The 26,783-nt window shown below is 41.8% G+C and overlaps 1 long non-coding RNA gene across 1 annotated transcript in view; it reads right to left on the reverse strand.

Annotated features, from left to right (window-relative positions):
* The window catches only part of LOC143987414 (uncharacterized), a 319,148-nt gene that overhangs the window by 213,412 nt on the left and 78,953 nt on the right, over positions 1-26,783 (reverse strand). Inside the window, exon 2 of the long non-coding RNA XR_013276646.1 lies at positions 9,578-9,705. This is a non-coding gene — a long non-coding RNA (uncharacterized LOC143987414). The remainder of the gene's footprint in view (positions 1-9,577; positions 9,706-26,783) is intronic.

Raw genomic sequence — 26,783 nt, forward strand, 5'->3', positions numbered from 1 at the left:
ATATTGTAATCTAATATGAGCACAGTGTGATCTAAGTTGGTCTAAAGAGTATGAGCACGGGTCTTTCTCACAGCCGTTTGTTCTTTGAGTGGATACAGCGGGACTCACTAATTATATATGTGGACTATTTCACTACATTGTATTGTGGACTATTGCAAGTTTCCTTTTTTGCAGTATCACATTCAAGTGCAGTTGCTCTAGATCTGAGGGGAATATCCAAGGAAATTTAAAAAAAATGCATTTTTACGTGCACATGATTGGATGATAGAAATCAGCAGAACCTTCCCTCATTTCAGAGCTTCCCCTCAGATCTAGAGCAACTTGCAGTGCACAGTATATTTGCCGTGATAGTAAATCAATCTCATTGCATACAGTTTGATTGACACTAGTAGTCAAGTGTTTATTTATATAATTCATTTCATGTGATAATGTGTATTGATAGCACAATTTTTTCAACTGCGGCAGCTGAGCACAATTGTCTCATCTACACTTTTGGGTTTGAATTTACACAATTAGTATATCCACAGGCGCAGAATAAAACACATCACTTATATTATAATCACCTATCCCAAATCCAGTGAGATGTGGCCCACTAAGACACTAAGCCATTTGTCAAAATCTTCTGAACCAAGGGCATGCAAGCGGCGAACACTATCCAAACCTTTAGAAAGTTCATGCTCTACTAGAATACAGAGCAGGGGCGGACTGACCATTCGGGCACTCGGGCACTGCCCAGGGGCCCCATGCCACTAAGTGGCCCCATCAGGGTTGCCAGCCTCAATAATACCAGGGACAGTATGTAAAAAACTGTGTTTTTTTTTAAATCCCAAGATTATAGCTGCCCCACCTCTCCAGTACCTTTTCAGTGTGTGTGTATATGTGTATTCTGTGTGTGTATATTGTGTGTCTGTCTGTGTGTGTATACTGTATGTGTGTGTGTGTATACTGTGTGGCCCCATAATCTTCTATTGCCCGGGGGCCCCATGAGTTGTCAGTCCACTCCTGGTACAGAGTAAAACTCTCTTTAGGTTTAAATAGAGAATGTACTATGCATAAATGAGCGCTGCTCTGGAGATTTTGACAAGAGGCTCAGTAGCTTTGTAGGCAATATGCTGCATTCTGCAAATACATGGATAATGCAAATGCATGTATTTTTACTTCCTATGTCTTTGTACTTTGTTGCATGCTGCGACTTTGAGGGCACTGTGGTTACTGCATTAATTCATGTATATCCTGCCTTTTGTGTAATTTCTTCTTTTTTCAATGTAACTTTCTCCTATTATTCCTGCAAGACATGCAAATTGAGGCTATTAAAGAAAAATTCAATTTGACCATCAAACACTGTAAATGCCAAGATCTACCACACCATTTCCTTTGCCTCAACTCTTCTGCATGAGATAATGCAGATATGTTGCTGAGTGTTTGAGGAGTTCAGCTATCTGATGAAGATTTTCTGCCATGATTTTCTCTGCTACATTGAGGTCAAGCACAGATGTGTCAGATAGGATAAGTCTGTATTATAACAACTAGGGTCAGAATAGGCAACATCTTGCTAAATCAAGGATAGGTAATAGGAAACATCTTGCTAAATTGAGGGCATGTAAGTATAAGTCTTGCAGAGAGCATTGCAGTACAATTTACCCCCCATTTAATCATCTACCCCTACTCCTTCCACGCCTTTTACCTTTCCTGTTAGGGGGCAGTACATTATAGATGTAACTGCACCAAACCACTAGGTACACTTTAAACATTACACTGACTACTTCAGTGTTTGCAGAAGATATTTGCAAATTATTATTACTATACAGGATTTATATAGCGAAAACAGTTTACGCAGCGCCTTACAACTTGAGGGTAGACAGTACAAATACAATACACTTTAATACAGTAGGAATCAGAGGGCCCTGCTTGTTAGAGCTTACAATCTCAGAGATGCACCAGAACCAATTTAAAAATGCTAAAGACATGCTGAACTGAGCATATGTGGCTTTAAGGAAAAACATATCAAGGCTTTGTGATGAAAATGTTCTCTTTTAACTTTAACAAACTGTCTTATTTAGCAACTTGTAAAGCCCTAAGTGTCACTTTCCAAAGGATGAAAAATTAGAAATATATGTCCTAAAAACTCTCATCCATTAAGGGAATATGTATGTGTGATGACCTTAGCAACTTCCATGACTTCACAAGCTAAAAAAAAACATAACCGTGTTCACTCATGTGTGTGATAGCTTGATTCTTACAAGCTGTTGAAACAGAGAAAACTACGTACAAAGCGCACTATGAAATCTGAGCTCCATAAGAAAAACGCAACCTGGAGGCCATTCAATCATCTCCCACATTAAACTTGTGCATCCTGTGGACTTTGCATAATGACTTGCACTTTATTTTTTCCCTCTTCTGCTTTTAGTTTCTGGTGCTTTCAAGATATACTGCAATACATATTAGTTCATCAGCTAAATGTTAGGTGGATTGGGAGTAATTATTTTGCAAGTTCTTTTAAAATAATTCAAGTTCACAGGTTAAAGTGTAAACCTAAAATCCCTGCATCTATAGGCATCCAAGATCTAACACTAACCTATCATGCCCTGTAAAGAAGAGATCAGTATACACACCTTTTTTGAAGTCGATCTGACCCGATCCCAAGCTGAGCTGTCAGCTGCAGATTCGCTGTGGAGGCCGTGTGCAGAGGACACATCCGACAATGGAAGCCCCATAGTAAGACTATGGGTGACGTCACTCCCAATTCATTTCACAGCCATTGTCAGCTGTGTCCTCTGCAGAGCTTCCACCGCTAGAGACTGGATCGGATCAGCTTAAAAAAATGGTATGTATCTTTTAATGTATTTTACTATGTAATACATAGTTTCATAGTTTGTAGGATTGAATAAAGAGACCAGTCCATCCAGTTCAACCTGAGTGAGTGTCTACAATTGTCCCTATCCCTGTACATTGCACACTCTCATCGGTCCCTACCCTCAAGGAGCCACAATCCAAGGTCCCCGTTCATATAGTAGGGCCAATTTTGGACAGAAGCCAATTAACCTACAGTGGTGTGAAAAAGTGTTTGCCCCCTTCCTCATTTCCTGTTCCTTTGCATGTTTGTCACACTTAAGTGTTTTTCGGGAAACATCAAACCAATTTAAACAATAGGCAAGGACAACACAAGTAAACACAAAATGCAATTTGTAAATGAAGGTGTTTATTATTAAAGGTGAAAAAAAATCCAAACCATCATGGCCCTGTGTGAAAAAGTGATTGCCCCCTTGTTAAAACATACTATAACTGTGGTTGTCCACACCTGAGTTCAATTTCTCTAGCCACACCCAGGCCTGATTATTGCCACACCTGTTCACAATCAAGGCATCACTTAAATAGGAGCTGCTTGACACAGTAAGGTCCACCAGAAGATCCTTAAAAGCTACACATCATGCCGAGACCCAAAGAAATTCAGGAACAATTGAGAAAGAAAGTAATTGAGATCTATCAGTCTGGAAAGGGTTATAAAGCCATTTCCAAAGCTTTGGGAATCCAGCGAACCACAGTGAGAGCCATTATCCACAAATGGCGAAGACATGGAACAGTGGTGAACCTTCCCAGGAGTGGCCGGCCGCCCAAAATGACCCCAAGAGCACAGCGACGACTCATCCAAGAGGTCACAAAAGACCCCACAACAACGTCCAAGGAACTGCAGGCCTCACTTGCCTCAGTTAAGGTCAGCGTTCATGCCTCCACCATCAGGAAAAGACTGGGCAAAAATGGCCTGCATGGCAAAGTTCCAAGGAGAAAACCACTGCTGAGCAAAAAGAACATCAAAGCTCGTCTCAATTTCTCCACAACACATCTTGATGATCCCCAAGACTTTTGGGACAACATTCTGTGGACCGATGAGACAAAAGTGGAACTCTTTGGAAGGTGTGTGTCCAAGTATATCTGGCGTAGAAGGAACACTGCATTTCATAAAAAGAACATTATACCAACACTAAAATATGGTGGTGGTAGTGTGATGGTCTGGGGCTGTTTTGCTGCTTCAGGACCTGGAAGACTTGCCGTGATAAAAGGAACTATGAATTCTGCTGTCTACCAAGAAATCCTGAAGGAGAATGTCCGACCATCTGTTCGTGTACTCAAGCTGAAACGAACTTGGGTTCTGCAGCAGGACAATGATCCTAAACACACCAGCAAGTCCACCACCGAATGGCTGAAGAAAAACAAAATGAAGACTTTGGAGTGGCCTAGCCATAGTCCTGACCTGAATCCTATTGAGATGTTGTGGTATGACCTTAAAAAGGCCATTCATGCTCGAAAACCCTCTAATGTAACTGAATTAGGACAATTCTGAAAAGATGAGTGGGCCAAAATTCCTCCAGGACGCTGTAAAAGCCTCATTGCACGTTATCGCAAATGCTTGGTTGCAGTTGTTGCTGCTAAGGGTGGCCCAACCAGTTATTAGGTTTAGGGGGCAATCACTTTTTCACACAGGGCCATGATGGTTTGGATTTTTTTTCACCTTTAATAATAAACACCTTCATTTACAAATTGCATTTTGTGTTTACTTGTGTTGTCCTTGACTATTGTTTAAATTGGTTTGATTTTCCGAAACACTTAAGTGTGACAAACATGCAAAGGAACAGGAAATGAGGAAGGGGGCAAACACTTTTTCACACCACTGTACCTGCATGTCTTTGGATTGTGGGAGGAAACTGGAGTGCCCGGAGGAAACCCACGCAGGCACAGGGAGAACATGCAAACTCCAGGCAGGTAGTGTCCTGGTTGGGATTTGAACCAGTGACCCTTCTTACTGCTAGGTGAGAGTGCCACTACACCACTGTACCGCCCATAAATAATACATTTAACATTATTGGACTCATTAGCTAATTTTTGCTTTCAAATCCGCATGCTTCATGCAAAGTCTCAACTTTTCCTCCTCTTTTGCGTTTTTGATAGGGATGGAGGCAACTCTGACTTAACTTTCCTAGGCCTCAGATGAAGTCCCAACCCTTTTTTCTTGACAAGCATACTCTCACTGTCCTGATCTGTGTAGATGGGCAGCATTTACTTTTCCTCTAGCTGCAGTAGAAAGAGGTAGATGTATATTATTATTATTATTATACAGGTTTTATATAGCGCAAACAGTTTGCGTAGCGCTTTACAACAAGACAATAATGGCCATCTTTGGGAATGCTCCAAACTAGAATTTAGAGTACTATTCTCCCCTAAGGACCTGCCTGATGCGAGCAGGACTTTTTTTCAGGTTCCCTGAGCTGAAATGGAATTAAAAAACACTGCCAAGCCACCTGCGACCTGTGTGACATTTGGTAAGTTTCATGTAACAGTGTGGCAAAGGTAAAACACCAACCTAATATTAAAAGTACAGTTATCCTTTAACATGATGAAATTACAATGACCTGGGCCAAATGCTTCCAAGGTAGAGTGACATGGGGGATCGTCTAGCTCAGGGATAGATTTTTGTGCAGTGAGTCCACATTAGACAGGCATTTATAGTTAAGAGCCTGGTAGCCCACAGTTATGAAACAGAAAAACAGAAAAAAAGTCCACTCAGGAATCCCACGCAGGGGTTTAAACGTCATTCAGACATAGCTGAAAATGCTAGCCCACCTGGCTACTCTTCAGCAGCACTGCTTCTATAGATACTGGTCTTTCAAACCACCAGCTCTTCCAGGCCCACAGTCTTGGATGCACACAGCTTTGGGCTCCTTAAGCGCACAGAGCTTTAAGCCCTTCAATGCATACAGCTTCTGGGCTTCTTAACGCACACAGCTTCAAGCCCTCCAATGCACACAGCTTTGAGCTTCTTAAAGTGCACAGCATCTTTCTTCACACTAGCAGCCACTGCTCCAACTCCACCTTCCTCCTCCTTCTGCTCTCACCAGCCTCTCGTTATATGGGCTGTGTGCACCTGGGCACACACCCTGCTGGCTGCCCACAAGACCCAGACACAAGGTTGGGGATCCGGTCCCAAACAAAACTGTTAGGGCTCTCCAAACTACAGTGTACAGAGCCAGAGCAGCTTTCTACATTTCAAATCTACCCTCTGCGAAATTTGTGTCCCTTTTACAGCCATTGTTTTAGAAGGACAAAGCCTTGCTCTGCCACAGTAGCGACAATACAGAAATGTAGCGTGATAGTCTTCAAATCACTCCATGGATCCTAGGCCTATGATGTATACATAGGGTCTCAACATTTGCCCCAATTTCTGTCATTTAAGATTAGATTAAAGCACTTAAGATAGTGAAGCTCTCTGATATGCACTAACAAATTCCAAATTAAATGCAATTTATTCTGCACAATTTATTGCACATGTATTAGAAACCATTTGGTAAATTTCTGAACATATATACATGCACAGCTTCTTGAAAAAACACTGGGATAAACTGACATTTGATAGTTTTGACATCCAAAACTTAATTGAAGTGTTTCTTCATTTTTCAGCCAAATATAGACATTACAGTGCAATGTGGAAGAGATTGTAGTAATGCAAATCTAATAAATAGTTACGGTAAGAAGGAAACATCCCTCCATCACTTTTTTGATATATGTCACAAGGGCAGGAAATAAAAAAAAAACTCTCCCTAGTGGAGACTCAGACAACAATAAAAACAGCAGTTCTAACTTCCACCACTCCACTGAAAGCTCAAAAACGTCCAAGAGGTGTGAATGTAGTCTTTGGAGATTACTGATCTTGTGGCTCTAAAAAGTAGGTCCAAAAGAACATGGTGTCAGTTGCAAAGATGACAAATGTAATATATTGCTAACCATAGGTCTTAGGTGGATAAATAAAACTGATTGACTGATTTAAGACCAGTAAAGTATTGCCTATTTACAGAGCCAAATAGCAATAATCTGAAGAAACCTGTAGAGACCTACAAGCAGGGCTGTCTTAATAAGTGGGCACACCTGGGCACTGCCCAGTGCCCCAGCTGCATGGGGGGGCCCTTGCACTTTCCCCAAAGAAGCTGGTCCTTGGTTCCATGCTGCCCCAAAATTGGGGGCCCCATGATGGCACTGAGAGTGATGCATACACAGGGGAGGCAGGCTGGCAGTGGTGCTCCATGCTGTGCAGAACAAGATCTATTATTTCACAGCCAGCAGGCAGGGGCAGTGCCAGAGCGCTAGCGATGCTCTTACCCCACCCCATGCAGCTTAAATGCTCGGGACTCAAAGGCTGCGGGGTAGGAGCCAGAGTGGGAGCTGCTGAGTCGGCAGCACTGGAAGCCCATCTGCAGAAGTAGCATTGTGACTGGTGTCATGGTGAGCCCAGCTGTCGAGCACTGTTTGCACCGAAGGGCTTGGAATGCCCAGAGGGGTGCTCCCTCCTCTGCCCCTCCTTCTGCCTGCTTGATTGGTATAGGTGAGTCCAGTGTTGGAGGTGGGCACAAAAGTTTACATGCACTGTATCTCCACTGGAAAAGGGGGTACTACATGGACGGAATAATGGTGCTGAGGGATATCAAGGGTGTATGGGGAAAAACAATCCTGGGGGAATCTGGGGTGTATAGGGGGTAGCAATGCTTGGGGTAGCTTGGATGGCTATAGTGCTAGAGGTATCAGGGATGTAGAGAGGCCACAGTGTAGGGGGTATCAGGCATGTAGTGGATTCACAATACAAGGGTTATCCTATGGTATATGGTAACAGTGCTGGGGGAATATCTAGGGTGTAGAGGGGTCAGAGTGCTGGTGGGTTATATGGGGTGCGGAGGGGTCAGAATGCTGGGGGGTTATATGGGGTGCGGAGGGGTCAGAGTGCTGGTGGGATATCTAGGGTGTAGAGCAGTCAGAGTGCTGGGGGAATATCTGGGATTTAGAGAAGTCAGAGTGCTGGGGGGATATCTGGGGTGTAGAGGGGTCAGAGTGCTGGGGAGATATCTGGAGTGTAGAGGGGACAGAGTGCTGGGGAGATATCTGGAGTGTAGAGGGGACAGAGTGCTGGGGGGATATTTGGGATGTAGAGGGGTCAGAGTGCTGGGGGGATTATCTGGAATGTAGAGGGGTCAGAAAGCTGGTGGGATATCTGGGATGTAGAGGGGTCAGAGTGCTGGTGGGATATCTGGGGTGTAGAGGGGTCAGAGTGCTGGGGGGAATCTGGGGTGTAGAGGGGACAGAGTGCTGGGGGGATATTTGGGATGTAGAGGGGTCAGAGTGCTGGGGGGATTATCTGGAATGTAGAAGGGTCAGAGTGCTGGTGGGATATCTGGAATGTAGAAGGGTCAGAGTGCTGGGGGGATTCCTGGGAAGTAGAGGGGTCAGAGTGCTGGGGGGATATCTAGGGCGTAGAGGGGCCACAGTGCTGGGGAGGCATTAATCCAGCAGATCTATTATATGCACAGGACAGCTTTGTTACTTTATGTATGTAGTATTTTCCCACTGTTTCTTTGCTGTAAACAATGATTGTTCATGTAATTAATGCAGAGCTCCACCCAAAAGGGGAAGCTCTGCTTGTCTGCCTCCTACCTACTTGATGTCTGTTTACCTGCACTGTCTCCATTCTAGGGGCCCCAGAGCATTACTTTGCCCAGGGGCCCATGATGCTATTAACCTCCCTGGCAATGATCCCGAGTCTGGCTCGGGCTGAGATTTCAGTACCACGAGCGGTAACCCCGAGCCAGACTCGGGATCGCATCGCTGGATACAGGGAGAGTTACTTACCTTGTTCCCTGGGTCCAGCTGTCCTCCGCTTGATTCATACAGTGCCCGAGTGCCGCCCGAGCTCCGTTCCCTGCGACGTTACGGCGCATGGGAGCAGAGATCGGCGCCAAATTCAAAAAAGTAAAAACACACAAAACATACACAGTACTGTAATCTTACAGATTACAGTACTGTATAAAAAAAATGACACACCCCCTTTGTCCCTAGTGGTCTGTCCAGTGCCCTGTATGCACTTTTATATTATAAATACTGTTTTTTCTGCCTGGAATTTGGAGATTGCCCATAGCAACCAAAAACTGTCTCTTTATGTCAAAAGTGATTTTAGACCAACTAGAAAACAGCAATAATAAATTATAATCACTTGCAGAATTGAGCGATAGCGATTTGTGGGGAAATTCGTCATCAAACACTAAATCTAATGACAGCGACAATTCTGCAAATGAGCAAATTTCAGTGTTTTTGGATTTGATTACATTATTGAATCATTTTTATTATTATTTATTATCATTATTTATTATATTATAAAATTTATCATACCCAGGATGTCTGCTAGACTCTGGTTTGAACAGATTTAAGAGAGTTATTCCTACGAATTGCAGGCCTACAATATAAAATGCCAAATTTCCATGCAAAATAATTGTACCGCTTTCAGCACCTAAAATCAGAACTAATCATACCGCCAGGGAGGTTAAGATGGCCCTGCCTACAAGGCTTTACTTTTCATCAGTTTTGAGAAAAAGAAACTGAATTAGAAATGCTGAATGTATAACTATGACAGTCCAGGTATTAAAGTACACACGTCATGAGAAAAAAAACATAAAAACTGACATTGCTGGCTACTTTCTAAAAATGCAAGCCATAAACCTGGAACATGCATGAAGTAGATGAAAGAAACAAAGTCAACGTTTCTTACCTTTAGATTCAGTCCAGGGACAACTGAAGCCAAAGCATCAGCATAATAGCCTGGCAACTAGAATTTCTGAAGAAGGGCAGCAATGGAAGCCTACATCAATATTCCATGACAATTGTACTCCAAGATATCTGGAAAATAGGGGGAAATGAGGTGCAGGTTTGGAGAGTTAATAAATGCAAAATCAGTTTCTAGATTAACTACAGGATTAATAAAGGCTCATGATAACAACCATTATACACAACTTAAAGCAAAAACAAACCAAAAAAGTTGTATACAATCATATTATTCAACAATAGTTAATCAACAATGCCTAAACAAATGAAAACTGTCTACCGCAGCCTCTCTCAACCAGGGATCTGGGGAACCCTATGGTGCCTCCTAAAGTTGCTAGGTGTTATTTGAGCAGCATGCCGTGGTGAATCCCTTGCCTACACAGACCACCAACACAAGGGGACAATTTTGCACTGACTACTAATTTAAGGTTTCATTTTTACACTGACCATTAATGTTAACCACTTCAGCCCCGGACCAATAAACACCCTAAGGACCAGAGGTCTTTTTCCAATTTCGCACTGCGCTGCTTTAACTGGTAATTGCGCGGTCATGCAATATTGCACCCAAACAAAATTTGCGTCTTTTTCTTCCCACAAATAGAGCTTTCTTTTGATGGTATTTTTTTTTGCGATATAAATGGAAAAAGAGCGAAAATTTTGAAAAAAAAAGATATTTTCTTCTTTTTGTTATAAGAAAAATCGAATAAACTAAATTTTAGTCATACATTGAGGGCAAAATTTATTCAGCCACATGTCTTTAGTAAAAAAAATGTCAATAAGCGTATATTTTTTGGTTTGCGCAAAAGTTATAGCGTCTACAAACAGGAGTAAATTTTCTGGAATTTACACAGCTTTTAATTTATGACTGCCTATCTCATTTCTTGAGGTGCTAAAATGGCAGGGCAGTACAAACCCCCCCCCCAAATGACCCCATTTTGGAAAGTAGACACCCCAAGGAAATTGCTGATGGGTATGTTGAGCCCATTGAATATTTTTTTTTTTTGTCCTAAGGGATTGAATAATGACAAAAAAAAAAAGTTGTCACTAAATGATATATTGCTCACACATGCCATGGTTATATGTGGAATTGCACCCCAAAATATATTCCGCTACTTCTCCCGAGTATGGGGATACCACATGTGTGGGACTTTTTGGGAGTCTAGTCGCGCACGGCACCCCGAAAACCAATCACCACCTTCAGGATTTCTAAGGGTGCAAATTTTTGATTTAACTCCTCACTACCTATCACAGTTTCGAAGGCCATAAAATGCCAAAAAAGCACAAAACCCCCTAAAATGACCCCATTTTGGAAAGTAGACACCCCAAGCTATTTACTGAGAGGCATGTTGAGTCCATGGAATATTTTATATTTTGCCAAAAGTTGCGGGAATATTACAAACTTTTTTTTTTTTGCACAAAGTTGTCACTAAATGATATATTGCTCACACATGCTATGGGCAGAAGTCAAATTACACCCCAAAATAAATTCTGCTACTTCTCCCGAGTACGGGGATACCACATTTGGGGGACTTTTCTGGAGCCTAGCCACGTACGGGACCCCGAAAACCAAGCACTGCCTTCCGGATTTAAATATAAAATGCTACCAAAAAAACTGTTAGCGATTGCAGGGATCAGGCCTGACTCTGCGATCGCTGCAGTTATGTGTTTAGTGTTTTGTAAGTGACAGTGATCGATCAATACTGCACTTGGGTGGGCTGGGCAGAGGGGCAAAACGCAGGTGCTAGCAGGTATCTGGGCTGATCCCGCTAACAATGCGTTTTTTTGGAACCCTGAACTGCTGGGGATGCTAGTATAGATCTGATCAGATCAGATATTGATCTGTTCAGATTCTATACCACTACGGGAGGTGTATGCTTTGCACGTGGGTGTTAGCGGTACTGGCACTAACCTAGCGCTGCCTGGGGCGACGCAGACCCTGACCCTAAAACCTAATTGATAATCACCCGCTGGGTGATCAGGGGGTTAAACCTTTATTGGGTAATAAATGGTGGGTGCCCTGATGCTATAAAAAGCAAACTAACCAGAGTCACCCGTAACACTTATACGGTGATCAGTGGTGAAAGGGTTAACTAGGGGCAATCAGGGGGTTCAAATTTTTATTAGGTAGTATATGGGGGTCCCTGGCGCTATATAAAAACCTGACGGGGAACCTAAATAACTAACTGGCTAACCAGCGTCACCAGTGACACTTATACTGTGATCGCTGGTGAAAGGGTTAACTAGGGGCAATCAGGGGGTTAAAACCATTATTGGGTAGTATATCGGGGTACCTAGCGATATAAAAACCTGGCGGTGAACCTAAAAAAATAACTAGCTACCTAGCGACAGTAGCGACACTAATGCAGCGATCAGAAAAATGATCGCTTAGTGACAGTGGCAAAAGGGGGTGAAAGGGTTAACTAGGAGCAATCAGGGGGTTAAAACCATTATTGGGTAGTATATCGGGGTACCTAGCGCTATAAAAACCTGGCGGTGAACCTAAAAAAATAACTAGCTATCTAGCGACAGTAGCGACACTGATGCAGCGATCAGAAAAATGATCGCTTAGTGACACTGGCAAAAGGGGGTGAAAGGGTTAACTAGGGGCAATCAGGATGTTAAAACCATTATTGAGTAGTATATCGGGGTACCTAGCGCTATAAAAACCTGGCGGTGAACCTAAAAAAATAACTAGCTATCTAGCGACACTAGCGACACTGATGCAGCGATCAGAAAAATTATCGCTTAGTGACACTGGCAAAAGGGGGTGAAAGGGTTAACTCTAGGGGCAATCAGGGGGTTAAATCTTTATTGGGGGGTGATAGGGGGCTACCCTGGACCTAACACTAACTGCCCTGACAGTTTTTACTTTTACAACTGACACTGAATGCATTGATCAGTAAAGAAATGATCAATGCAATCAGTGACACTGTGACTGGGGGGGGAGAGGATCGGGGGGCAATCGGGGGGGGGTTTGTGTACCTATGTGTACCTATGTGTCAGTGTAGTGTTTTGGTGCACTTACTTTTAGTCTTCTCCTCGTAGTCCGGTCAAAAAGACCGCCCCGAGGAGAATGACATCACTTCCTCCTTCCTGTGTAAACAATACACAGTGGGAGGAAGTTCGTCATTGGCCAGGAGCGATCGAGAGGGGGTGGCCAGAAACCAACGACCATCCCCTCATCACGGATCGCTCCCGGAGGGAAACGGACCGCCGTATCCAGCGGGAGGGGGTCCGATCGGACCCCCCACCCGCTGGAAGGCAGGCACGTACATGTACGTGCTTGTGCCTGCCTGTGCCATTGTGATGACATACAATGGCAATACGGCGGTCCTTAAGTGGTTAAAGAACAGCACAATTTTCACTGTGTCCCTTTCTTTTCATAATATCAGTAATAATTTCAACATTATTACTGAAAATCATTTTGTAGTATACAGCAGGTTTTATTACAAAAATGATTTACCCTGGGTGTCAGGTGTCACCCTTGGCAAGTAGATACAAAGCGAAAAGGTTTAAAATCAGGAAGCCAGAACGATCTGTGTTCATCAGCCCGAAAACCGGAAGTGATGCAATGACGCTGTTAGCCCTGCCCTATGCGTTTCGGCACTGGGACCGCCATCTGGCCAGATGACGAACGCGTAGGGTGGGGCTAACAGCTTCCTGATTTAAAACCTTTTTGTTTTGTATCTACTTACCAAATGTGAGTACCCACTGAAAATGTAAATAAACTTTTTAATGTTTTACGGTAATACACTACGGAGCTTTTTAATTTTCTATGTGTGGGCAACATAAGAGGCTAGCCGCAAGGTGATTACTTATACCGCAGACACGGAGGCAATTTGCAGATAAAGGACAACAGGCTTTCCTATCCCGAATGCTACACAGTGGCTCATACTGTGAAAGTGGAATACCTCCTTGTGGGGTGAATAATAGAGAGTGTGTTTCCTATGGTTCACCTTTTAAGAAGCACTGAATAACAATTTTGTCACTTTATTTTAGACTTTGTAATACACCAGTATTTAAGGACTTTATATGTACGCTGGGCTTAGCACTATAGTACTACCATCATTTTAATGTTGTGATTTTTGCACAGGAATATATATATATATATATATATATATATATATATATTTATTTATATGCACATGATTTTTGATGTTAAAGTTTGTTTACTAACATTATTGCTAAATGGCGGTCCTCTGAATAGGAGGCTTCCACTATACTATTACATAGCAGCATATCACAGTGTGGACGCTGGACAGTGTTTTTTGCTTTTTTAAGTTTTTTTTACACTTTTTGTCTTATTTAGGCATTAACACTGCTATGTTTTGCACATTTGCACTTTTCCAAACACTTCAGCCCATACCAATATTGGGAATCCCTCACGCATTTTTGAGGGTCTGGATCATTTAAAGCAAGAACAGCGCCATTTCTATCCTCTTCTTCCCATATCATTCTATTTTCACCCTAGGGTGGATTTATAAATAGAGGCTGCAGTTCTTTATGTTTTGCACTTTTTTCACCATAAATGTGGGAGTTCACATCATTCTACTGCAAATTATGAGTATAATCATTTTTAGCAGTGGCTCCTGGAAACCTGGAAATGATTGCAAGTGGTGTTATTTGGGCATAACGAGTTTGGGAAAGGCTGGGGTACCTAAAAAACAATTAAAAGATTTCCCAAGCATGTAAATGTAGTAGAACTTTCATGACACACTTTTTGCATGTTCAACCATACTTTTTCTTTCTTAAATACGCACTCTAAGCAGAGTAAATGGTACTTTTACTGATATGCAAATGTTATGAAATGTCAGGAGCCAACCCTTTTCTCCATCTCTATCCAACCCCTCCAGGATTCTGACAGAGAGGACTGAAAAGTGAGTCTCATAGGGAGGAGAAGAGATGTTCCAGCCATGATTGATAGCATAGCCTCACCTTCTCTATGATGTGTGAGGGAGGAGATGGAGATCCCAGCGGGGGAGTAACTGGCTCTTCTGGGCAGACTACAGCAGACTTTTTACTTACTCATTATGCACTAATGAGCCATTTATAAAGAAAAATGGAATTGTTTGCAGTGGTTTCTGTAAATATTGGCGAAGGACAGAGATGATTTAAATGATAATAAAACATTTCAACAGAATCAGGCAACGGTCATCACTAAGAGTTTAGATTTCTCAGCGGGTGTTCCATGTATATGTTATCATGTATGTTTATGTAGATCATGACTACACATCCTATACCTATGACCTGCCACTGTGGACTACATGAAAAAAAATGTGGCATAGAACTTTACAGGGGGTCGTCTACTTACAAACATCCGACTTACAAACGACTGCTACTTACAAACGGAGGGAGATAACAGGAAGTGAGAGGAAATCTACCTTTAGGAAGGGACATTCTCTCCTGTAAGAGTTAATATTGGAAAAAGGTGTCTCCGCTGATGCTTTACCACCAATCCTTGTTTCCACAACAACCCAAAATTTTCAAAATCCAATTATCATTGGAACAGAAAGTGAGGTAAAAATCTTCTGTACAGGGTCACAGCCAGCTAAACAAATGTTACAGAGGGGATAACCCTTCCTTATGTTATCCAAAAAGCTTAAAAATCGATTTTTTGGCTGGAACTACATTTAAAAAATGTACCTGTTCCGACTTACAAACAGATTCAACTTAAGAACAAACCTACAGACCCTATCTTGTTTGTAACCCGGGGACCCCCTGTACTGATATTCTACTTGTCAACTGTGTGCATCAATGTAATGAGATAACAGTTTATTCCAAATCACACTGCACTATAACAATTCAAACCAAGCTAAGGTGTTTGCCTTTAAAATACAAGAACATGCATATCAGTACCCCCCCCCCCCCCCCTTTTAGCCATATATTGTGAAATGCTAAATAGACATTTAGTCACATACAGTGCACAATCAATACAGATTCACGTTTTCCTAATCTAGAAAACAAACAAACATCCTATTTGGGAAGCACTTGAACAGTTACGTTTTGTTCTGTACATAAAAATCTAGTTTATGATAAACCGCAGACTGTTCGGTAATGCAACAAGTAATTATTTAAAGCAACCTGCAGTTTACAATTCAAAATTTTTATGTAGTTACATGCCACACCAGAAATTCTGGGGCAAAGATTAGAAGCAGTCAAGTCCCTTGGTTACCTCTAGCTGATTAAAACTAGTTCTGTGCCATGGTCATTGGCAACTGCAGCGAAGCATCTATGGATTGAGTAGCTATCTTCAAATGCTGGAAAATGCTAAGTATAAAATCACTGGAATTCCTGCAGCACAGGCCCTTTACCCACTGCACTTTACTACTTGCCGCCCGCCATATAGCAAAATGACAGCGGCAAAGTGGTTTTAATACCCTGACTGCCCCCAGGGGTGCGCATCTCTGCAATCGTTGCTGTGGTGTGTCAGTCTCCAATCTAGGTAAAGAATCTCCAATCACAGCTGATCACAGTGTAAAACAGGAAGAGCTAGTGATCGGCTTTTCTTCATTCGCATCTGTCAGATGTGAGTAGAGGAGAGCCGATTGGCAGGTCTGTGCTGATCGATTACCACTGGGTACAGTGTAGCATGACCGCGCAATTGTCATTCAAATTGTGACAGCGCAGAAAGCTGAAAATTGGTCTGGGCAGGAAGGTGTATAAGTGCCTGGTATAGAAGTGGTTAATTATAGTTAATGGTTCTGTAGCTGCTACATAAACATTTGAAATGCCTTAGCCCTTAGTTGTGCTTTCCTTTTATTATGTTACTATATATTTTACTTTCTTTACTATTGCACATTTACTTTGTGCAAAACACACCTGTTTTTCTTGTTGACTATTCACTTCTTACTGCTAAACCATGACAGTAAAACCACAAGTGGCCTCAGGCCTTTTGAGTCATTGCTTACAACTGGTGCATTGAAAGGCTCTGATAAAACAGAGAAATTGTCTCAGCCACCTGCAACCTTCAGTGAAAACTGCTGGTCAGCAGTTCCTTTATCTAGCTAAAAACTGGCATAATTAGAAGTATCAACAGATGGACTAGAATCTTTTCCTGTAGCAGTCAGATTGATAAAGCCAGTTAGTATTCTTTAGAGCAGCGTTTCTCAACCTTTTTCAAGGCACCCTTTAAAATTGTAAAAAAAATAAAATAATGTTAATTCATAGATAAAATGAATATTCCCGCACTACTTTAATCAAAGCAAGTAAAGCACACGTTGCAGCAGACACTGGATTGGTCAATCTGTGCCAAGAGAAAAGTACTGTATATATAAAAATCAATGAGTGGTATTGCGCTCTAGTAAGTATCAAATCTCTAAAAATATAAAGTGCTATATGTTCATGGTATACATCAAATGTGCAAATAATCGTAATACACAGTATAAAGTGCTTGTGCTCAAAATTAAATAATCTCAAATGTACTTCACAGTGCAAAAAAAGGACAAAATGATTCCAGAAGTATAGCATTCAGATAGATAGTAGAATAAAAGTGCTAGTGCTGACAAAGAACAAGGATAAAGTCCAAAGCTGCACATACATCTTTAAACGAATAAGGCGCAACGAATAAAGTGCTGTGCTCCAAATGACACTCTGCAAGTGTAATATTTTGTGAATAAGTGGTAATCGTCCTCTTCGGTGTAAAGGCACCTCAGTGTACAATAACTCCTTACCTTACCGCTGTAAGGTAACAGCATAATAATGATTACTGGTGATGAGGGAATCCGGGATCCTGCAGTAGATCACCCCCAGTGTTCCTCTTGTATTGTAATAATCGGGGGGGGGGGGGGGGCATCAATGGAGCTTGATATCCTGGTAAGGCTTAGTATCCTGGTGGATGATCCTCATTTATAGTGCTTTGTTAGTTAGTAACAATGGAAAATCTCCCAGATAGATGCATCAATAGCATGGAGAAAAAGGAACGGGGACCCAGATAGTGATGTAAATATAAACTGGGCGTTTTATTAAGTTGCAGCCATTAACAGTACTCACATAACAAACATGTCTACAAACGAAAAACAAAACGAGCAGCGAGCTCGTGGCCTGACGTCACTTCCGGTGCCTGTCTATTCTGATGTGTATTGTCACGATCATATATATTTGACCACGCTTTGCACTTTTATGAATTAACTGGTATGGTAGATTAATAGAATACTACTATATATATATATATATATATATATACATATATACACACACACACACACACACACACACATATATATATGTACAAATTTCAGCAACTGCTGACAGGGTATTGGTTTAATAGGTATATAGTGTTGGCTACACTTATTATGCGCCCCATTACTACTATCCTATACATGCCTGATTGGTTACCTCATTATTATCAAGGTAGTCCCATCATTGTTGTCTTTATTTCGTCACATATTGGGATTTTTCTATCCTTACTGGTGACACCTTGTCATTAGCGCATTTTTTTGCCCATATATTAAACTACATCATTATGTTTCCAGGTGTGTGGCATTTTTTTATCCTTCCTTTGGTTGCATTTACATTGACCACCAGGATGTCAGATCTGTGAACACACCACGTTGTTACCATCTCCCCGCCCCTTCACAGCACCCATGGGGAAAAGGAGTTGACTTCTAGAGACCCTCTGTATGTTACTATATATTGCTACACATAAGCTTGCCTTCTTTATCCAACCGGATTACTTTTCTGGCGAGAGTTGACCAGCATTTGGCACTACTTGTAAGTTACAGATATTGAGATATACTCATACATATATGGCTCTCCTCCTGCCCTTTTCCCTTCCCCCTACCACCCCTTCCTCCCTTTTCATTTTTAAATTTTTTTGTTTTATTATTATCATCAACATTCATTGATCCATTTTTATCTCCAGATACCTACCTGCGCCTCTCCTGAGGAAAAGAGAATTACCTCGCAAAACGCATAAAGATCAGTCACGTAGCAGCACAAGATCAGTTGGGGTATCTCTATAGTGCCTTCAGGTTTCATATGAACTCTATGCAGCACCATTCATGTTCATCATTTATGTCCTCTTAATTATTGTGGTACACATGTTTTTGAATGTATGATAATACATTTTGCATATTTTTACAAAAGTCCTGTTGGCAAAATGTTTTTTTCTGTGTTGTACATACCAATTTGGAACTGAGACACTACCTCAACCCTTCTCACATTAGCTCTCATTGTCTGTCTAGGTCTTGACTTTGACGGTGACATTCTAACACATACATATGCTTTGATCCAAACCATTCCATTGTAGCTTTTGCAGTATCTAACAGGTTTTCTTCTAAGATTGCCCTGTATTTGACTCCATCTATCTTCCCATCAACTCTGACCAGCTTCCCTGTCCCTGCTGAAGAATAGCATCCCCACAAAATGATGCTGCCGCCACCATGTTTCACTGTGTGGATGGTGTGTTCAGAGTGATGTGAAGTGTTAGTTTTCCACCACACATACCGTTTTGCTTTTAGGCCAAAAAGTTAAATTTAGGTCTCATCTGACCAGAGCACCTTCTTTCACATGTTTGCTGTGTCCCTCACATGGCTTCTCACAAACTGCAAACGGGACGCCTTATGGCTTTCATTTACCAATGGCTTTCTTCTTGCCACTCTTCCATAAAGGCCAGATTTGTGGAGTGCACGACTAATAGTTGTCCTGTGGACAGATTCTGCCACCTGAGCTGTGAATCTCTGCAGCTCCTCCAGAGTTGCCATGGGCCTCTTGGCTGCTTAGTCAGTTTAGGTGGACTACCATTTCTTCGTAGGTTTGCAGTGGTGCCATACTCCATTTTCCACGTTCGGATGATGGATTGAACAGTGCTCTGTGAGATGTTCAAAGCTTGGGATATTATTTATAACCTAACCCTGCTTTAACCACGTGCTGACTGCCCGCCGTCGTTTGGCAGCAGCAGAATGGCACTCCTGCACAAATTACTGTAGCTGTACGGCAAGCACTTTAAGGAGTATAGGGAGCATGCGCCCGCCGTGACCCTAAGGAGCCAAGGAGCGTCAGACACCCACAAATGCTCCTGACAGAGCGAGAATGTGGATTTGTGTAACTTCACAAATCCATGTCCTGTCAGGGGAGAAGAGACATATCGTGTGTTCCTAGTTTATAGGAAACAATACAAATTGTTTGCATTGCCTTTGCAATGCTGATGTTATAAAATGAAAATGTATGCTGTGACTATAGATCTCCTTCAAATTAAACTAGAATTGTCCTTTTATTCTGAAAAGTATATCTGATGTTAGGTCCACTTGAAAACTATTTTAATTACTCAAAGACCGTTCTCCATTTCATGCTCTAGAAACATGAACAGCAATCTGATTTATTAAACACTCCTATACAGGAGGCCAGTGGGAGTATGCAAATATGTTTCCTATACAATAATAAAATGGTTGGCTTACACTATGGGGTATACCCATATAAGATAACTGTAAGCAATGCGTACATGCCTTTTTCAGCAAGTCTAACAGATGCCATATTTATCTAACAATCTGAAGTTACATCAGCTCCTATTTCATATTATGCAATGGGTACATGCTTATCGGTTAAATCACGTTTTGGTTTCTGAAAGTGTAACTAAAAAGCAAAACTTTTTTTATTTTTTTTGGCAGAATGGAGAGGGATTAGAACACCTAGTAGGATTTTATCTCTTTCTGTGCCTCTCAAGGCGATTCACCCTCTCTATTTATCCCGTTTACCATTATCATTGAAAGTAAAAATCCCAAATTATGGGTTGTTCCTAGATAAGGAATAGAGGGCAAATCATCCAGTGGGGACACAAGTTCAGGTGACCTGCGGGGCCTCAAGAAATTTCCTTAATTTGCAGGGATTTCCCCTCACTTCCTTTTTTTATCTATGGGACAGGAAATGAGGGTACGTTTCCCCAATTGGACACAGATGGGAAAAAAAACATCACAAGGGTTGCAACACTTCCTTACTCTATCTGAACTACAAAAAAAGCCTATAATTCTACTTTAAATCTTTCATTGATTCCAATACCAAAATTATACTGCAACAGAGCTAATTTATTTCTTACCTGCCTGTACAGCCAATGCAATGTTTTTGCTTTGATGTTGCATTCTAATATAGTTACATAGTTAGCCTGGCTGAAAAAAAGACACAAGTCAATCTAGTTCAACCAATATATAAAATCACTAAAGATTCAAGCAAAGCAAGCAGTGGCGGAATTATAGGGGTCGCCAAGATCGCCATGGCGACCGGGCCCCTTGCTACGGGGGGCTCAAGGGCCCCCTGCACTCTTCGATAGGAGGGAAGGCTGAGAGGAGCTCCCCGATCATCAGCTGAACTGAAATCGGCACTGTGCGGGAGCTCCTCACATTAGGCTTAGTGGTGAAAGCAGTGTGTGCTCTTTGTCTCCCCCTAGAGTGCAGTACCCGGCAGGAAAAGCCAGGAAGGTAAATGTCTGCCGTTTTTTTTAAATAAGACTACTGTATTTGTGTTTGTATGTGTGTGTGTGAGCATGCTTGTATGAGTGAACATGCTTGTATGTATGTGTGTGTGAGCATGCTTGTATGTATGTGTGTGTGAGCATGCTTGTATGTATGTGTGTGTGAGCATGCTTGTATGTGCATGTGTGTGAGCATGCTTGTATGTGCATGTGTGTGAGCATGCTTGTATGTGCATGTGTGTGAGCATGCTTGTATGTGCATGTGTGTGAGCATGCTTGTATGTGCATGTGTGTGAGCATGCTTGTATGTGCGTGTGTGAGCATGCTTGTATGTGCGTGTGTGTGTGAGCATGCTTGTGTGTGTGTGAGCATGCTTGTATGTGTGTGTGTGTGTGTGTGTGTGTGTGAGCATGCTTGTATGTGTGTGTGTGTGTGTGTGTGTGTGAGAATGCATGTATGTGTGTGTGCATGTGTGTGTGCGTGTGTGTGAGCATGCATGTATGTGTGTGTGTGTGAGCATGCATGTATTTGTGTGTGCATGCTTGTGTGTGCGTGAGCATGCTTGCATGTGCGTGTGTGAGCATGCTTGTATGTTTGTGAGCATGCATGTATGTGTGTGTGTGAGCATGCATGAATGTGTCTGAGCATGCATGTATGTGTGTGTGTAAGTGAGCATGCATGTATGTGTGTGTGAGCATGCTTGTATGTGTGTGAGCATGCATGTGTGTGTGTGAGCATTAATGTATGTTTGTGTGTGTGAGCATGCTTGTATGTGTGTGTGTGAGCATGCTTGTATGTGTGTGTGAGTGTTCATATATGTATGTGTATGTATGCATGTGTGTGTGCATCTGTTTATCAGTGGCGGTGCATCCAAAAGGGTGCACAGGTTCCACCCCCTACATGAGCATGCATGTATGTGTGTGTGAGCATGCATGAATGTGTCTGAGCATGCATGTATGTGTGTGTGTGTGTGTGTGTGTGTGTGAGCATGCTTGTATGTGTGTGTGTGCGAGCATGCTTGTATGTGTGTGTGTGTGTGAGCATGCTTGTATGTGTGTGAGCATGCTTGTATGTGTGTGAGCATTAATGTGTGTGTGGGAGCATTAATGTATGTTTGTGTGTGTGAGCATGCTTGTATGTGTGTGAGTGTGTGTGTGTGAGAGCATGCATGTATGTATGTGTGTGTGTGCTCATATATGTATGTGTATGTATGCATGTGTGTGTGCATCTGTTTATCAGTGGTGGTGCATCCAAAAGGGTGCACAGGTTCCACCCCCTCTATGACCAAAGGATAGACTCATGCATAGCATAGCATGAATCTATCCATGGCCACCGCTGCCACCCCCATATTTAGGTGTCTGGTCCCTTTTGGGGTGCCAGGTGCCTGAATTACAGCGGCCGGGGGGGGGGGGTGTTTTTGCAGCACCTGATTAGAGCCATGGGCTCTAATAGGCTTCAAAATAGGTGAACTGCGAGCGCCATGCTTGAAGCTCACAGTCTACCCAGGTGTGTTAGAAAAGTGAATTAATATTCACTTTCCTAACACTGAACGGCCTCTCCACCAATCAGGTGTGCGGGTCTTTTACCCATCACCCGATTGGCTGAAACGATAGACACAGCTATTGGACGCCCATCAGGAGGAGAGGACGGGAGATGAGGATGGCAGTAGGTGCATGGAGGACCCCGCTCATGGCCGTTACCCGCTGCCCCACCAAGACAGGGTAAGTGGTGGGCAGACAGAGAGCGGGCGGTGGGGATTCACAGTGGCAGCATTTGATGGGCACACCAACAGCATTTGATGTGCACAGTAGCAGCATTTGATGGGCACAGTGGCAGCATTTGATGGGCACAGCGGTGGCATTTGATGGGCACAGCGGCAGAGTTTGATGGGCACAGCGGCAGAGTTTGATGGGCACAGTAGTGACATTTGATGGTACAGTGGTGGCATTAGATGGTACAGTGGTGGCGTTTGATGGGCAACAGTGGCTGTAATTGATGTTTTTTAAATCGGTTCCTTTATATGCGGCCACCCACTTGGGACTAGGCCCTGGTGTTCCACCATCGGGTTCGGAGAAAAGAGCCCTGTCCGGAGGTCGGGGGGGGGGGGGGCTCGCCATGGTTTCCTGCATCGGGGCCCTGAAGGTTCTAGTTATGCCACTGAAAGCAAGACCCTCTAGTACTGATTTCAGCATGAAGGTAGTAACAGGAAATCATTGGCAGAGGTCTCACCATCATAGTCCCTAAAATATATATAGGAATGCCCCACTTTTAAGTGCACAATGGGGTTTATTTACTAAAGCTGAAGTGTGCAAAATCAGGCTCACTTCTGCATAGAAACCAATGAGCTTCTAGGTTTTATTACCAAAGCTTAATTGAACAAGCTGGGGTTAGAAGCTCATTGGTTTCTATGCAGCAGTGAGCCTGATTTTGCACTTTTCAGCTTTAGTAAATAAAACCCATTGCGTACTTAAAAATGGGGTATGCCTGTAATAAGCTGGGAAGTGATTTAGTCTTTGGCAGTCATCAAAAATTAATATATCAGTTTTGGTCAGATTGATCCTTTAAAACCAAGACACACACACAGTCTTGATTCTTTGGAAATACAGAAAACATTATTAATTTCACTGCTTAACTAGTTGATCTACTATGTGGTCCTGTGATAACAGATAAAACTTACATTGTATGTTAACACTGGAATTATTTTCTAGTATTTCCAAAAACAGAAAAAAAAAAACACATTCTCAAAGTGCAGCTATACCTAATAAAACATTACTTGTGGTGCTATTACAGGGTAGGTAAGATGTATGTACATTTGGGCAAATTTAAACAAAAAAACATTCCAGCTTCTGTAACTATTGGAATCTGCTCCCTCCAGACTGTGGCATCGATTAGATGGGTTCTACCAATCAAGAGGTACAGTGTTCAGGTACAGCCACTAATAATCAAGCTCTGCTATAGTATTGTTCATGTGACCTGGTGCCAGGGTTGCCAACCGCCAGTAAAATTTACTGACAGTTTGTAAAAATCTAATTTTTTTTGTTTGAATTTCATAATAATTTCATGCTGTGTTGACTTTTTAAGTTTAAATCAAGCAAAATTCTTTGTTATGGGTATTATTAGTGTTTCCATATCATGTTTATACTGTTCAAATATTCACTGTGTTCGTTTTCAATAGGAGTTCTGTAATTTCTCAGGTTGCCAGTAAAAAAATATGCTCGCCAGTAAATTTTCCATGTTTTGTCAGTAAAAAATGCTGCAGGAGGTTGGCAACCCTGCCTGGTGCTAGAAGCAAAAAAGACAAAAGTATCTTATAGTAAAAATTTAACTATACAGTTCTCTGAATAATGTGGTTTATTGTAATGGAACAAATTCAGTCACCAACTTCACAAAGCCACAAAATAAAAAAAATAATTCTTTAGGCTACCAAAGAAAACAGATTTGTCTGAAAGCTGTTTTCTTTTAGGCTTATGATAAATCTGCCATCCTCTTAGCAGTAGCGTTGCCAGTTTACTCTGATACAAGAAAAACTTCCATTTTGTTTGTTGTCCAAGGAGACTATTGGTGGAGGGTGATAAATTAAGTGGCATGTTACTAACAAAGCAGTTTCCCAGATATTCGTATGCAGAATTACATAAATTATGAAAGATGTTTAATACATGTCTCCACTTCCAAGGAATGTTGTCATTTCCTTTATTGTTTCCCATCAGATAAAACATGTTAGTGAGGATATTGTTTGTACCAGAGTAAAATATACAAAAATCCCTAATTACATCTCATAACAATAATCTGCAATGGTTATTATTACTTTCTAAAAGGTACGACAAATTGCCCAGCGTGTCCTCAAAAGACCCAGTCTGGTAAACACTGCAGAAGTGTAAGTCAGTTCATACACTGGGTCCCATGTATAAAACCCAGAGGAAAAGAACTGAAAAAGTTCTGTCAGTAGCAACCAATCAAATGTCTTTCATTCATGGACTGCTGCTAATGTGCTTCAAGACACCTCTATTTGGCTCCCAGTTTTCATGCTCCAATATCTATTTGCTCCAAGTTTCACAGATAAAGACTTTTGTTCCATTCAATAAAAAATTTAAAAAAAGGCCACCAAATGAAACAACAGAAATGACCAAAAATGTACTTCTAGGACAGGGGTGAGAAACCATTGTGGAGCTAGGAGTCTCATTGGGCATTGCAAGCCTCTGATATGACTCCCACAGGCAAGTACACAAAGTGTAATTTCACCATAGCTGGAGTTTCATGGTTGCCTATCCCTTCCTAAAAATTACAAGCGTCTGATGCATCTGAAAACCTTGCCATTCCAATTATTAGAATTATATTGTGCAGAATTAAATGAAATATTTAAATACATGATTATAGCAACTTTTTTGAAGCCTGTGGTTCATTTAAAAAGCAATAAACACAATGTATTTAAGTTCCCCAAAAGCTAGAGGGACTAAATGAGGACTTATTTTAGTATGACGTAAAATGTATCAAAAAGACTAAATAAAATTAAATCCATAAATGCTTAAATGTGAAATTATGCAAAACCATGTTGATGAAAAGAAAGTTTATATTACCCACTGTATCAAATATTGCTGTCATATTCCCCAATGCCTGTGCGATACTCTCTCCTGCTACTTGGGCTGGTGGCTTGTAGACAATCAGTGGCCACCTGTGTTGCAGCCAATTCTCTGGCATGCACAGTTTTAAAGGGCTGGTGCATGTATTGCTCCAGCAACAATGTCTACTTGCTAGTAGCTTGACCTCCCCAGTGCCTCCAAACAATCTCACTGATTCCCCATGTCCCTCTATGCCGCTGTTCTCTCAAGTGTTCACCCTGCTCCTGCGATCTTCAGTAACACCCTGTGCAAATTACAGCACCTGTGCTATCCTATATCTGCAACCTTTTTCCTTATCTCAGCCAGAACCTCTGTTATTCCTGTGATACCTCTGTGTCCCAACCAGCCACTTGTTACCAGCATTGATGCACTTCAAGTCTGCAGCCTGCTTCGGTGTTGCCCTGTACACTATGAGCAAGCTTCCTGCTGGCATGTTTCCATGCATCTCTGCCTGCCACTGACCGGTGATCCAAGCACTTCTGTGTTACAACTGACAAAGCGGCAATGGACTACCGTCCACGACAGATGCACACTTAGCAAATTCTTTTCACCTGAGGTTCTGCATAACATCGGAGACTATAAACATTTGAAAATTGGAAAACCATTACAAACTATTAAACAAAAGTGATCCAAAAGGAGGACAAACGAGTATTCAAGCAGAAGAGTGACCCAAAACATGACATTTTTAAAAAGTGCAAATGACTAAATGACTGTGCACTTGGGTTAATGGTTCTACATAACCACACTGAAATCTAGGCCTCTCCAACAAATTTGCTTTCAAGCAAGAATATGTTTTGCAATCAAAACTCCCTGGAATCTCAGCAAAGAGGTCTCAGTGTTCTGCTCATATTAGACAGATGAATCATCACCGAGCATGAAAGACATGTGGCTGGCTGGCTACACTGATTACCAAGCTCTGCTACAATGATTTAAAAGATCAAAACTAACCTCAGCCTTACTACAAGGCTTCTTGTTCTTAAGGAAGCAAATAATGGGAAAAAAAAGCTGGGTATAATTTTTGAAATAAATATAGTAGGCCTGCGGTGGTGTTTTTACTAAATGTTGAAAATGCAACCAAGATATATATATTTTTTTTAAATACAGAAACATCAGGCATTAAACATATCACAAAAAGC

Source organism: Lithobates pipiens, unplaced genomic scaffold (assembly GCF_037356315.1).
Source record: "Lithobates pipiens isolate NorthernLeopardFrog02 unplaced genomic scaffold, aLitPip1_a1.2 Scaffold_18, whole genome shotgun sequence".
In the NCBI taxonomy this organism is placed as follows: Eukaryota; Metazoa; Chordata; class Amphibia; order Anura; family Ranidae; genus Lithobates; species Lithobates pipiens.